A 16,189-nucleotide genomic window follows, 5' to 3' on the forward strand; every position below is an offset into this window, starting at 1 on the left:
TATGCCTCTCTTATAGAGAGTTACATTTTTGTGCCGTTTGCCGTGGAGACCCTGGGGCCATGGAGTCTTAGTGCTAAAAATTTTTTACGAGACATTTCACCGCGATTAATAGCCTCAACTGGTGACAGAAGGGCTGGCTCATTTTTTGCGCAGCGGATCAGCCTGGCTGTCCAGCGCGGAAATGCAGCCAGTATTCTTGGCACCATTCCACGCGGTCATGATTTATATAGTAATTAGATAAGGCTAGCCTTAAGTTTTATTGTATTAAAAAAAAAAAAAAAATAACAAAAAAAAAAAAAAAAAGTTATAAAAAAAAAAAAAAAAAAAAAAAAATATTATGATTAATTTATTTTCAAAGTTTGCACAAAGCGGTTAATTAAATAAGGTATAGGTATATTATATAGTGCAGGTATATACCTACGTTTTCCGGTACTGAGGTTTAGTTTGGTTTAACTCGCAGTACCTATGTGGGCGTATGAGTATGGTATGACTATGAAACAGTTTCTAGAGTTCCGTACCTGAACGGTGCCAACGGGACCCTATTATTAAGCTTCCGCTGTCCGTCCGTCCGTCCATCCGTCTGTACTGCCTCGTAAACCGCTATTACGGTTTCTACCTATGTAGAAAGTTGAAATTTTCACAATATGTGTATTTCTATTGTCGCTATAACAACAAATAATAAAAATTTCAAAGTGGCCTCCACGAAGATTAAAAAATTTAAAGTGTTATTTCTTGTAATGAAACGCGGACAACTTCTTGGTCCATTTTTGCGTATGTATTCATACATACGCAAAAATGGACCAAGAAGTTGTCCGCGTGGACTACACAAATTTCAACCCCGTATTTCATCCCATTAGGGGTTGAATTTTCAAAAGTTCTTTCTTAGCGGATGCCTACGAAATAATGCTATCTGCATGCCAAATTTCAGCCCGATCCGTACAGTAGTTTGAGCTGTGCGTTGATAGATCAGTCAGTCAGTCAGTCTGTCACCTTTTCCTTTTATACCTATATTTAGATTTGTTTTAAAACCGGAAGTGAGTAGAAAGTTTTAAGAGCAAAACTTTATCACAACACTTGACATTAAACTATAAAACGTAATATCGTTAGCCGGTGTTCCAAGTGCAATAAAAATGTACTTAATCTCGTGTTACCGATAACTCACAACCAACGCTCGGGCACATATTGGAGGAAATGCAATAACTCACAGTCTGTGCATCACATACCTCATTGAATTTCCCTACAATATTAATACATTCTTTATGCCTCTCTTATCGAGAGTTACATTTTTGTTCCGTTTACCGTGGAGACCCTGGGGCCATGGCGTCTTAGTGCAAAAAATTTTTTACGAGACAGTTCACCGCGGTTAATAGCCTCATCTGGTGACAGAAGGGCTGGCTCATTTTTTGCGCAACGGATCAGCCTGGCTGTCCAGCGCGGAAATGCATCCAGTATTTTTGGCACCATTCCACGCAAACATGATTTGTATAGTAATACGATAAGGCTAGCTTTAAGATTTATTGTAATATTTTCAAAATAAATAAATACTTACGTTCTTAAAATACGTCTTAAATAATATTCATGCATAAAATACGTCAATCCGTTACTCCGTTGCAACGTGATTGAAGGACAAACCAACAAATCAACAAATCCTATAACAATGTAAAGGATTATTTAAATGATAAAAAAGCTTTGGAATGAGTTGCTTAATAGCTTTGTGATAGTTCTAATAGGTTTAAATGATTTTGTAAAGTGGTAAAAGTAAAAAGAATACCCGGCTGAGTTTGTTGTGGGCTCTTCTCAGACTTGGGCCCGTTTGGAACCTTCGTAGCTTTAGTTTTAAGTAAGTAATTAATTATCATCAGTATATTATGTCAGATCAATATCTTACAAATTAACAATTTTGACTATCAGTAAGCGTAACATGTTAATAATTTGACTTTGAGAAACCAACAAAACCATCAAACAAACACACTTTCGCATTCATAATATTATGGGTAGGTAAGTGATAGATATGTGGGTATTGATTTACATACATGGAACATTTACAGGAAACCTTATTGGTTAATTTGATCCTATTGGATGTTTTAATTAATTAAATATCACTTGCTTTAACGGTGAAGGAAAACATCGTGAGGAAACCTGCGTGCCTGAGAGTTCTCCATAATGTTCTCAAAGGTGTGTGAAGTCTACCAAATACCAATCCGCATATGCTGGCCATGTAGTCTAGGCCATGCCGTGGTAGACTATGGCCAAAACCCTTCTCACTCTGAGAGGAGACCTGTGCTCTGTAGTGAGCCGGTGATGGGTTGATCATGATGATGATGATTGGATGATCCCGTTCAAGTAACAGCAAAACACCACAAAACTTAATGTTAATACCCCTCAATCAATATTCTACTCGGTACAGTGGAGAGCGAAACGTGAACTGTGAGTGCGTCTCAAAGATGCAGTGAGGGGGAACTCCTGATAATGAAGTCGGCAGTTCTCGATGGCCCTCGACTTCACTCCAACGCAGTGTTGGCGAAACAATAGGCGATGGGTAGGGTTACCAGGCCTTTTTTTAATTCAAATACAAGGAACTTAAAAGCTTAATTTATTGTAAACAGACGAATCTGTATGGTACAACGTGCAGCATGCGAAATGCACCGCATCAATAGCATAAAGTTGGAGTCGCACCATAAAATTACCGAGGGTGTTATGAAGTTGTAATACATAGTGCACCTACTGTATTCTACATTGAAGAGTATAGCTTATCTCCCTGGGCCCGTTTCCACATTTGAAATTTTAATGTTGATCTTGTCCTTACAAATATTATACAGAACGCGGCAAAAATACATCGACCTTTAGAAGGAGATAGCAGATTTGTAGAGCGTTGTCTCTGTCGTTGAGACCGACAAAACGTCATATTGGTATGAATGACAGACAACGCTCTACAAAGCCAAAATGTCATTCTAAAGGCCGATGCACCTACATTAGTTTCTGTCCCATCCTGTACTTACTGCTTACGTAAAAAATCCGACAATATTCCTATTCTCTCGTAGCCCTATAAAACAAGAGGCTGTTGTGCTAAAAACTTGTTGGTTGTTGATAACCGCTACTGGAATAGGCGGCCCCGTTATCGTTACAAAACTGAAACACGAGCAACAAGCCCAAGTACAATGTTTAAAATCTTTACAATGTATTTAATCACTGATATAGATAGCCCAAAGATACGGTTTCTAAGAAATTAAACTGCTGTTTAAGTGTCAGAAATGAGGAGATCCATAGTAAAACCAGCGGGGCGATTGTCTTAAACCTGCATCAATCATTATTACAATCTCAATTGTTCTGATTGGCTGAATTTGTGCGATTTTTGTTGCAACAATGCATTGTGGCCAATAGTGAGCGAGCATTAACCAATCAGAGATGATTGCGATCGTGACATTATAGCTGTCGGACAACCGCGGTAGGGCCACTGAGTACCCGACACAGCTCAACTGACCCAACAAGAAGAACTGACAGACGTTGAAGTCCAAGGTGATGGAATGGCGACCTTGCCACGGCAAACACAGCGAAAATAAACAAATACACACTAAAGAAAATGTAAAAAAAATTGACTTTAGGTATACTTTGACGTTAGATTTTTTACACATTTATTACCTGTTATCTCCCAAAGCCACCATGATCCAAACAAACATCGAAACAAACGTTCCTTCTAGTGTTGGGGACAATACGCAGAGAAACTTTCAGCTTTTTTAAAATAAGGAAGGTCTGGCACTCGCTGGCTCTCTCTATAGGACTTTCTTTAGAACTTCATTTTCCTCGATTTTGAGTTTTACCCTCAATGAGACCGCTGCCAAAATCTCTTCGTATCTTTCGTTCCATTGTATCAATGAATGTATGTTTTCTCCGAGCGGGCCATTCGTTCTCACAATGGAACGAGTTGCAAGCGTCGGCGTTCATTTGTTTTGTAGGAACAAAAGCGGCAACTTTACTGGGATTTACAAATGTCGCTGCATTTAATGGTTAAATAATATGACAGAACTCTGGGATGAGCATTGCTCTTATTTTTTTTCTTGACTGCAAAAAACGTGGTAACTAGGGAACATCCAAAGTTAATTTATTAATTTTTATTAGGTTGCTTTGTTCATGTGCTGTTATTCCGCCAAAGGTTCCAATATTTGTTTTATTATACTGGTTTGAGATTTCTTGTACAATGGTACGGAACCTTTCGGGTGCGAGTCCCTCTCGCACTTACGCGGTTCTTAAAAAAACAGCTCAAATAGAAATTCATGAAATTTTATTTCTCTACACAGGAAAACTTTCCAGCATCGCATATAAAGTTCCTTCAACTAATAAGGTCGAAATAAATTCAGAAGATGAATAAAAAGGATACGGAAGTGTAATGGAAAAGTTTGGAAAGTGAACGGAAAGAAATAGGTACGGTCTGACAAACAAGTTGTACCTATTTTGAATTTTTTTTCCATAAAGGACTGAATGATAAACTTTACAAGTAAATCTGTTTCTAGCGTAGATGTAGAGTTTAGTTTCAAAAAATACGTAAATATATCAACACACTATTATATATTCTGTGTCTACACTAATATTATAAAGAGATAAAGTTTGTATGTGGGAGATAATCTACGTAACTACTCTGAAAATTTTTACACTGATAGATGGGATGGTATCCCCGAGTGTTATAGTCGCGGGAAAAATCTAGTATAGGTAATATATTTTAACAGGAACAAGCGTAGTAGGTCCCCACTTTTTATTCAGGTCTAATGCGTGTTTTTAACAGACTTACAAAAACGAGATTCAATTTTTTTTGTGTCAAAATATTCTTCAGAAATTGACTCTATGGGTCTTATATTTCGTTTTCAATCTAAAGCCACATTTTTAACTAAACAACATTAATACAATCCCATAAAATTAAATAACTACCGCTTTAAAACAAGCACTTCCATTTGCTTTATAAAATGCTTAGAGTATAAGATTTTAATACTCATCCTAAATGGTATTAAAGAAGTTAAATCACCGCATATTTTTCATTCTAAATGGTAGATGAGGACTGCAACATCCTTTTTATAAAAATCCTGTAGCATTTAAATGAATGCTGTCTTTGCAAATGGTAGCTATGAGGTCAACTTTTTTATTTCCATGTAAGGGACCACACCACGCCCACGACGACTTTTTGTACCAATACAGAATCGTGGGCAAGGGTGCACGGGCCAGCATCGCTACTGTAATCAGGACCTTTTTGCAGCTATACAGCTGCAAAAAGGTCCTGATGGTGCGTGCGCGATGGCCCTAGGGATTATTATAAACTAGCTGATGCCCGCGACTTCGTACGCGTTGATTTAGGTTTTTAAAAATCCCGTGGGAACTCATCAATTTTCCGGGATGAAAAGTAGCCTATGTCCTTCCCCGGGATATAAGCTAACTCTGTACCAAATTTCATCAAAATCGGTTGAACGGTTGAGCCGTGAAAAGCTAGCAGACAGACAGACAGACAGACACACTTTCGCATTTATAATATTAGTATGGATTGAAATAATATTTAAGGACAAAATCCACTGACAACCCAGTTCTATCTAAAACTAGTGTAGCTATTAGATTTAAAACTACAGCCCGCTAGACAAAGCGAAATTTAAATGTGAACAATAAAAATATCCATTTTACTTTTACAATTCAGCCTAAAAGCTTTTTGTTTGAATTGCGAGTTGTGTTTACGGTACGCTGAAATTTTATATTCTATTTTCATTGTGAACATCGGTGAGGCTTTTAGTACTAATATGGTAGCTCGACCTAGAGGAGGCACCATCGTACGCTTGCGTTATAAAATTCTCTGCCTGAGTTGCCCCCAACGGCCCAGCTTAGGGACAGAAAAACAATCAGTCGCTATTTTTCATCTGATGTAGAAACTATGCAGTTTCACGAAAGATTATTTTATTTTATTTTACTTATGAGTTTATCTAGTCTATTGCTTGAAACCAACTTCTATTTATTTAATAACACAGCTTACAACTGCAACACAAGTTTGGGCATCAATATATTTTCGCATAATCGACTGATCACTTAATTAATCAGTCATAATTAATCGGATGTTTTCAAGACATAAAATTTTGCTGGAGGTTGCCCACGCCAGCCCACGCAGAAAAATATGTGTCGTTAGAAAGAATAACAACACATCAATCATTATTCAAGCATCAACATGTTTCCGTAAAACCGAATTGTGATCACTTGATCAATTAGATCGGCAGATGTGGCTGTTGCAATAAGGCCGTCACGCCGCGGTCACGTACAGAACGAGCGCGTTGGTCTACGGGTAAGGCTTTTAATGTGGTTAGAGACCTAGTCGCTAAATAATTAATAATTGAGTTACGGCCTATGCGACCCTAATAGACAATTTCTGTTTACTTCCCTCGCTTCGGTCAGATTGTGCTCTTAAACGGATAGCTGTTAAAAACAAAGTTTCAATATATTTAAACACGTTTGAATGTTTTGTTTACAAAAATGAATTTCGAATTTCTTTTGAAAACCTGTCTGCAGTACGCGGCAGAAAACATTGTACATCGACCTTTAGAAAGAGATACCAGTTTTGAAGAGCATTGTCTCTGTCGTTGAGACCTCTACAAAACTGCTACCTCATTCTAAAGGTCGATGTACATTACTTTCTGCCGCGTTTGCCACATAAAGCCAATATTTTGCATACTATGCGATTGACCTTACATCAACGGGCTCTTTAAATGACAGAATTACAGTACGCTCTCGAATAAGATATCTATGGAATATGTGAGCATTTTGGCCCAGCCTCCCGTCAATATCCGTATTGACTATTGAACTATTGACATCGAGCAGCCACTAACTAGCACAACAATAGCCCGTGTAGTTCACTCACTATTGTCTATCCTCGTGCGCCGCTGTATTCAATTTATTGTATCTATATGGCCTATACAGATATAGGGAATTCACAAAATATCTACTGATATAGTTGTACCATTCGATACACATGCAACTCTGTAAGCAGCAGTAGTTTAACTGTATACTTAGATAGGCAAACTTACCTCAAACAACCGATAGGGGTCTCAAGGTGCTCGAATGACGACTCCGCAGAGGAAAGACCTCGGGGTGGTCTTTCCGATGTGGACAAATCAAAAGATTTTCATATCAAAAGATTTTCATGTCAAAAGTGTGATTTTACTCCTTATTTTAAAGGTGAACCGTACTTTTGACATGACAGTTGGCCCATAGACTTAAAATGGCGCGTGAGGAGTCATTTTTCACAGATTATACACGCGGCATAATGTACAGTACACGGCCGAAAGTGATGAACATCGGCCTTTAGAATGATATTTCATCTTTGTAGAGCGTTGTCTGTCTCACTCATACCCATATGACGCTTTGTCGGTCTAAACAACCGAGACAGTGCTCTACAAATCTGCTGTCGCCTTCTAAAGATCGATGTTCATACTTTTGGCTGCGTACTGTATTAAAAAAATGTATTCAAATAATATTTTTGCGCAACGGATCAGCCTGGCTGTCTAGCACGGAAATACAATTGCCTGTATTTTTGGCACTGTACCATGCGGGCATAATTTGTATAGTAATTAGATAAGGCTAGCTTTAAGTTTTATTGTAAGTAAGTAATAATTGTCAGTTTTAAATTATGGTTGGCGGTTGAAAAATCATCCGTTAGCGATTTAATTTCTCAAACCAAAATCCACAGTGATATTTTCGTGAGGGCTATCGATAACCATGAATTGGCCATCGCATCGGCATGGCGCGCCAACCGGATATGACGTGAGCACCCTCGCCATTGTTTACGCTCGGCTGTCAACGCGCGCCATTTTGGTCTACCCTATTATACGGCTACCCGCAATATGCGATAAAAAATCCGTGCTACATAAAATCCATGGGTATTGGATAAAAGCCATAATATACTTCAATCAAATTCAAATATATTTTCAATTAATTATACATAAATTATCTGTGAGTTTTTAATTTAGGTAAAAGCATTGCTCAATTTTTAATGCGGCTTTTAAAAACTTTTTTGAGTCCCATCTTTTTGTAATAAATCAACGCCCCAACCGAATAAAGACACTCCTTCGTCAACCTAGGCATGACCGCGCGCCCTTTTGTGATCAACACACAAAATCGGTATCTAGGCTGTCGTTTAAAAATAAAGAAATGCTTGTTTCACGATTTGTGAAAATACTTACCCTAAGGGCGTTCGGTAAATAGGAGTTGAAAACTATGGAAGCTCGTCATTTTTCAAATTGCATCCATAAAAATTGGTAGTCAAGAATGAAAAAGTACGTGTTTCTGAATTTGGGAAATTCCAGCCACCAACCCCCAATTCACGCGCACAAAGGTAACAGATTATGGCTAGTATTCACATATTAAACTCGCACACATTGTCGTACCTGTATAAATAAAGACAAACGAAGAGCGTACCTACCTATATAAACGAAGAACGACTAATAACATAATCCTCCCGTCTCCCTTCTCACCACATAAGACAAGTCTCTCACGGATAATTTATGCAAATATCATGTCGCACCGCACAAAAGGATCTCACTGAACCTATTAACTTGAATAGTTCACTTCATACGATCCTGGCTTGAAACATTTGAAACGCGGCGAGACGTAGCGACTAAGCGGGCGCGGCGAGATCAAAACTGTGTTCTGAAATGTGTCTGTGTACTTAGTATGAGATTTTACATCTTGGTAGAATTTCGATGTCGGGACTCGAAACACTTCAGTGTAAAATCGACCTAAAGATCTTTGATTTAAAGTAAAAAAATTACCTACCAACAATTTTAATTCCGCTTGGAGTTCTGCACTGGTTGTAGAGGTACTTCTACTACAACAATCACACAATACTATGATAAGTAGAAAGTGACAATTTGGCTTAAGGTAAGACGCATTTGGGTCTCAGCTGAAAATCAGTGCCCTGGATTGTATGCGCCTTTGCGCGTAGAGCAGAAAGCTGAGCAGTATATCAATTCCGGGTGACGTCATAGACAAACGATATTTTAGTACAATAATTGTAAGTATTGTAATTTGTAATATAAGTGCTTGTTTGTGAGACTACCATCGAATAAATTAATTTTCTTTCTTTCTTTCTTTTTTATTTACCTAAAAATGCCTATAGCTTTACATGTACGGTAACCTTCATACGGTACCTTGAGCCACGTCGAACACTTTTCCACCACGCGTCGTGTATGTATCAAGCTTTACTACGATCCTCCTTCTTGTAAGTTTCAGGTTACTTCAAATAGAATTCCGGAATCTTCAACCGAACTTTGTACTTAGAAGTAGGTATTGTCTCGCGTTTGGTTTCGTCTTGCGAGGATGCCAGCCCTTTGTTGTTTGCCTTTGCGACGCATCTAGACGTTATCACAAAAGGTTCTTGGAGATTATTGTCTTTGGAAATGTTGGGACCTACTCGTATATCGCATCGAATACGATCTACCCTAATCGACAAAGGTAAAAAGTACGTTTTTTTAAAATCAAGGCCGATTTTTAATCGTCTGTTTCGCTGGTTTTGACAATAATTTTTGTATTGTAAATCTGCTAAAATTTAGCTTAGGATCATGCTTAATAAAGCAATGATGAGGTTTAGGTTTGAGCGCGCTTTGAACATGTGTACTCACTCTTGCATTGAAGGTGGTAGATGAATTTTATTCTATACACAAGAAATCTTATACTCCTAGGAAAATGAATTGTTGACAGCCCTGTGTTTTAAAGATAATTTCATTAAAACTGATGGAACTTGGCTGGACACACTAGTGTGTGTCTTGAGTAGTCTTGACTCTTGATCTTGTTTCTATTACCGCACTAAACAAGACATAACAACCACCTATCTACGGTCACCGATCCCCAAAGCATCTCAAACTCGCAAGTGCAAGGCAAGTACCGCTCGCACTGAAGCGTTCTGCCCTTTGCGAGACCATTCATCGCATCTAGGCTGGCACTCGACAGCCGCGCAAATTACACCCTGAAGCACTAACTCGACCCCGTTGACGAATTAAAAACGTACTATTAAAATCTCGGCCTCGAAAGAGGAACAGCGTCCTAGGCACATAATTAGGGGGTAAAGCATTGTCACGAGCACTCCACCATCCGGGACGAGAGTCATTATTCTGGTAGCTCCGTCTAGTTTCTTTTCAAGCTGTTGTTTTTAATATGCAATTTTACATCGGATGCATGTAATTGTAAAATGTATGAAACTTTGATGTTTTTGTTACTTATTTTAATTTTTTCAAATTGAAATGTTAAATTTTAAATATGTCAGGCCATGCACCGTGTAGGGTTCTATTTCTATACTGATGACATAGTTCTTTGCCTGTCATAATACACGGACTAAACAACTTCATCTACGACTCCTAGTACATTTTATAAGTTGGTAAGTAGTTTTTTTGCCAAGATTTTATTTTACCACTTTGTCGGCGCGATTGAAGGGTCTCTAACTAAGACAGACGGACGGACATGGCTAAACTATAAGGGTTCCGAACCCTAAAAATATAGCTTAAATATTATAGGAATAGGCGGAGATGGATGATAGAAGCTGTATTTATAAAATCAGTTGAAATATCACCCTCACCACCTTGGTGTCTGGTGCACTTCGACCGCCCGTTGTGCCAGATCCGTCTTTCTACGCACATGCAAACTGTGGAATCAACTCCCATCGGCGGTGTTCCCACCAGATTATAACATGGGGTTATTCAAGGGGCGGACCAACAAATTCCTGAAAGGCCGGCAACGCATCGGCAGCTTCCCTGGTGCTGCAAATGTTCATGGGTGGCGGTAACCACTTAACTTCAGGTAACCCGCCTGCTTGTTTGCTTGCTATCTCTATTTAAAAATTGCTATAATATTATGAATTAACTATTCAGTGGTAATTTGATTATCATTTCGAAATAGGTAGGTAAAACATAACGAATGTATGTTATGTATAATACAAAACCATCACAACACGTCCTAAGCTGCTCTAATACCCCGTGAGATTGCGTGCAGCCCTATTTAAGAAACCCATTCGCCCCTATTACGGATTCTCGAGACCATTTCCCGCCGTCGTAACAGCTAAGATAAGAGGCTGTGCAAATAGCAAGGTATCGATCTGGTTTATCACATAACAAAACTTTAGAGATACTTTCCTTATATATATCATGTACAAAGTATCCAGCAATAATAATAATTAATTGAAATATTTAAGTACTAGATGATGCCCGCGTGGATTAAGGTTTTTCAAAAATCCCGTGGAAACTCTTTGATTTTTCGGGATAAAAAGCCTATATACCCCCCGAGATACAAGCTATCCCTGTACCAAATTTCGTCAAAATCAGTTGAACGGATGGGCCGTGAAAAGCTAACAGACAGACAGACAGACAGACACACTTTCGCATTTATAATATTAGTATGGATGTTTTACATTGCGAAGCAGAAGTGGCACTTTGCTGCAGAAGTCACATCCACTGCTGAACATAGGTCTTTATAAGAACTACCAAACGTCACGGTCTTACGCAGCCTGAATCCAACGACTCCCTGCGACTCGTCTGTCCACTTAGGGCGACTCTCCATGGCAAGGGAATCGCAACGAGTCCGACCTACTACTTATCGTCGGCGATATAGTGTCGCCCTGTGGAGATTGGTCTATAAGAGTTTTATCGAATTTGGTGGCACGGCGAGAATATTGCCTCAATTCTCTCGGCCGTAGAAATTCATAGTGGGGTTGGGTGGGAGGGGATGTTTCCCAACGCTGCGCTTCCCGCTGCGAGGTCACCATTCTAGCACCTTGAGACCCCAACGTCTTCGCAACCCGTTGAACTGTCGGTTGCTCTGGTTCTTCTACGGATTTAATTTGATCACGTAGAGAAACTCCAAACATAGCTCTCTCCATTGCGTACTAAGTAACTGAGCTTTCTCAGAAATAAGTATATTATTTTAATGAACTAAAATATAAAAACAGTGTTGATATGTGCTCTACGAGTAGGTAGTAGGTACATAGCTAATAATGCACTGTATACGGGCGAGCATCAAACCTATTACGATATAAATGAATTAGTAATGCCGCTCCGCCGGGCCTTTTAGCTACAGAGCCTCGATGTGGAAATTCAATTAGGTATCTATTAGTGTGTTTCCTACTGAGTAAAATAATAAATTATTAGTACTTTTTAAAAGTTTTAAAATCTAAAACTGGCGAGCAAAACGGTGTTACTCCACTTTGATCCAAATACTTTTTTTCTTTAATACAATAAAATAATACAATTATTAACTCATTTTCAAGAAAAGCGGCATAAAACTACTGACATTAAGTCCAAAGTACTTGATTTCGATCACTAAAATACAAACTTGAAGTCATTTTCAAGCAAAACGGCCTAAAACCGAGCTAACATTAAGTGAAAAGTTCATGATTTCGTTCAAAACGGTATAATTTCAGTAACATTTCAGCAGCTTTCATTCGGGTTTTTGCACCTTTTGTAAAAAATTATTTCATACAATTACACCGTTTTGTTTACCAGCTCCTTAAGTAATACACTATTACAATACAAAGAGGGTCGTCGCTCGATGAGCTATGTCCGCTACTCAACGGCTCAACCGATTTTGATAAATGATACGTCATTTATCTAATGACGTCTGACGTCTTGAATCTTGATGACGCGAGTGTCACTGGATATATATATAATTCTAAAAACATAAAAACGGCAGATTTTATGCGTGCGGACCGAAAAAGATGCAAACTGCAGTCGAGGATTTAAACTTTTTAAATTAAGTACTTGTTCATGGTTTTTCCCGCCAAACCCCGGGTCGCGTTCCTTCTACGAAGACACAGCAGGAAATCTTTCAGAAATTTGAGCCGTAATAAGAACGTAGAGTATTAATTGTATAGAATCAAGGGGAATTCCTTCCAATCATTTCAATTCGTGCACATTAAAAGGAACTGTGGAAAACAAAATTTAAATTAAATTAGTTCTCTTGCTTGTTAGCGCAGAGTTGGTCGTTGATCGACGAAAGCTCAAGCAGCGCGATAATCGAATCGACGGTTAATGGCTCGTTGCCTTCTTCAAGCATTTATTGCTTCTGAAATCTGAAGGCGTAATATAAACGTGTGTGTGTACAGACACAGTAGGTAATAGTCGCAAAGATTTAACGTTCAGCTAAAGTACGAAAAGATACCAAACACACTTCACTCAATTACTGCTAAAATATAGTAAAGCAAATTTCATTAATAGAAACGAACTTTTTCAGGTAAGTGGTAATTAACTAAACACATAAAGTAAATAACATCAAATAACCGGCCATAACTTCTTAATTTTTATTTAGGTTTTAGGTACAGTTTTTGTGTTACTGCGTTTCAACTTTCAGCGAAGTGCGCATACCTATTACAAAATTATCCACCTTAGATTTTTACGCAAATGATCATAATCATTCTAGGTAAATACTTTTTCATTCTCTTCGAAATCGCTCTTCAATTTGTTTATTGTTTGTTTTGTAGACAAGCCGTACTATTTTTTCATTTAAACAATTTTTAGGAGTTTCCCCATAGATTAATTTTATTGGTCTCGTTCCGTGTATGAGTTTCCTACGATCCTTTCGATACGTATATGGTGTGATTTATTTATTTTACCAAAAATATAAATTTTGTAAACAAAATTTGGATTCCAATAGAATTTATACTGAAGTCGCTTTTAAACATAATATTATATAGACCGGAAGCGGTGATAGCCTAGTGGTTAAGACGTCGGCCTTCTGTTCGGGTGGTCAGAGGTCCCGGGTTTGCACCTTATCAATGTGCATTTAAAGCAATTAAATATGCTTTAACGATAAAGGAAAATATAGTGAGAAAACCTACATGCCTGAGTGTTCTCTATAATGTACCTAACAGAGTTGTGTGAAGTTTGCCAAATCGACAACGGCCTAAGCCCTTCTCATTCTGAGAGGAGATCCGTTTTCAGTAGTGGGCCGGCGATGGATTAATCATGATTATATAGACCGTAAAAATGTTGTTGAAAAATTACGGACATCGCTTTAATGCAGTGGTACTTTTTATAGAATTTTGAATAAAATGCCTTTTTGCGGCGTGGCACGCCTCATTAAGCCCGGATTCGATTATCTTAAGCGACGGAACGCGGGCGTTCGCGATTTTACCAATTAGCTTTGAAAAATGTACCAGATTAATTACCGGCGATGGCGGATCACTTAAAATGTTGCAATTAATTATTTTTTGGTGTATAATAACAAATTGTTTTTTGCCATGTTGCCTTGTAAAAACTGTTTTTTTCTTGTCTTGTTAAAAATAGGTAGGTAGACTTATCTAATAATGAAAAAAGTACCCTGTAACCGCAGTCTTAACATCTCCTTGCCGCACCCGATTACTACGTTGTTACATCTGGCCCATACTGATATACGAATGTGAGGCGCGGACCCTTGAAGACCTCACGAAACATATAGAAGCTTTCGAAATGTGGGCATATAGACGTATGCTGGCCATTAGCTGGACTCACAAAGTCACGAATGCGGAAGTTCTGCGACGCGTCAATCAAAAACGCGAACTTATGCAAACCATCAAGATGAGGAAAGTCGCATATTTGGGGCACGTGCTTGGGCACGAGAGGTACGAACTCCTACAACTCATCATGATGGGAAAAGTTGCCGGAAGAAGAGGTCGGTCGCAGAAAAAAGTCCTGGCTGCGCAACATCCGGGAGTGGACGGGAATCGCGAGTGTTGCAGAAATATTTGGCCTCGCGAAGAAGAGAGTGGAATACGCTAAGCTGACTGCCAACCTTTGCTAGCTACTAATATTCTTTAAAAAAAAATTATGTAAGAGGATAATTCGATTTTTTTAATACCGGTAGGTGAAAAGTCGTTTCAGGTATTTCAGGGGTTCGCAAGGTCCGTCGCTTTCGTGACTACGTTCAATTTACCTTGGTTAAAATATTTGCACTAAAAAGACGATCAAGACCATTGGGCCACGATAGTGGTTTGATTTTATGGGTACGCGACGGGTCGAAACGGCAATCGGGGAGGAAACGACCCCCACACCCGCACGACTGTACACGTGCCCCCCCCCCCCCCCCCCCCCGTCTTCATACCCTGATTACCATGTCAACCTGTCGCGTACTATAGGTAGTTGACTCGGGCTTAGCTCGAGTGGAATTTTTCAAAATCGTTTGTCAGTATAAGTCTTAGGTTAGGTTTATTTATAGATTTGTGTTGTTTAATCACTACCATTAAATTTATTTTCTATCATTTGCTACAAATAAGTAGGTAGGTATGTAGAAACATACATTTTAAGTCATCATCATTCATCATTATCAATCATCTCACTTCCTGTACTTGTTTAAATCGTTTGAATATCATTATAATAATTATACTATTTTAAAATGTAAGCATAATAATATGAACTAGGTATATTTTATATTTTTAGATAGGTATATTAAATCCATATCTACAAATATATAATTATAAATTCGAAAGCGCTGTTTTTCTACATACTAATCCTTACATAAGTTACTACATAAGTTTTTCACCCCGGAAAATTATTCTGGGATTTTTAAAAACCTAAATCCACGCGAATGACGTTGCGGGCCATCAACTAATGGATACAATATACATCATTAAATATAAACATTATAGGTAGGTATTCCATTCAAAGCCATTTTAAACCGCTATGTTTATGTATCACCTCTGAAGTATATAAAAGATAATAGGACGTTACTTACCTTGGGTTTATCTGCGTCCCCTTGCCGAAATATCTTAGAATATTTCTCACATTACATCAAACTAACAAGAGTCCAGTAAACCATGGCTATATGAAAGTCAATTAAATATAATTTGTTGTACCAATTATATTTATTTAGGAGGAAGGAGCGAACGACGCGATCGTTCAATTCCGCGTCGCGAGGGGCACTGACCAAGCATATACCCCGCGCCGCCCTCTGCAAAGATTATGAACACTGAAGCCTGAAAAATTATAGAGTCGTAAGGACTTGTAACTATGCATTTTAATTGTTGTTAACTTTACTTGGGAATTAAAGATGGTATACCTTTAACCCCTCTTTCTCTAGTTTAATGAAATTGTAATTTTGTAAACTTCTGTACATAATATGCATACGTGCATGCTTCACCTATACCTACATATATTTATACAACAACTTTCGCGTTCAAAAGCAGATAGTCTTTAGAACACTGTCGAATTTGAATCAA

General features: G+C 38.3%; 1 protein-coding gene across 1 annotated transcript in view; it reads right to left on the reverse strand.

The window, feature by feature from the left end:
• Nucleotides 1-15,904, reverse strand: part of LOC117987614 (thrombospondin type-1 domain-containing protein 7A-like) — an 88,499-nt gene extending 72,595 nt beyond the window's left edge. The window contains exon 1 of the mRNA XM_034974649.2: nt 15,706-15,904. The gene's annotated coding sequence lies outside the window, so the exon portion shown is untranslated. The remainder of the gene's footprint in view (nt 1-15,705) is intronic.
• Between the last annotated feature and the right edge of the window lie 285 nt (nt 15,905-16,189).

This window comes from Maniola hyperantus, chromosome 13, assembly GCF_902806685.2.
Source record: "Maniola hyperantus chromosome 13, iAphHyp1.2, whole genome shotgun sequence".
In the NCBI taxonomy this organism is placed as follows: Eukaryota; Metazoa; Arthropoda; class Insecta; order Lepidoptera; family Nymphalidae; genus Maniola; species Maniola hyperantus.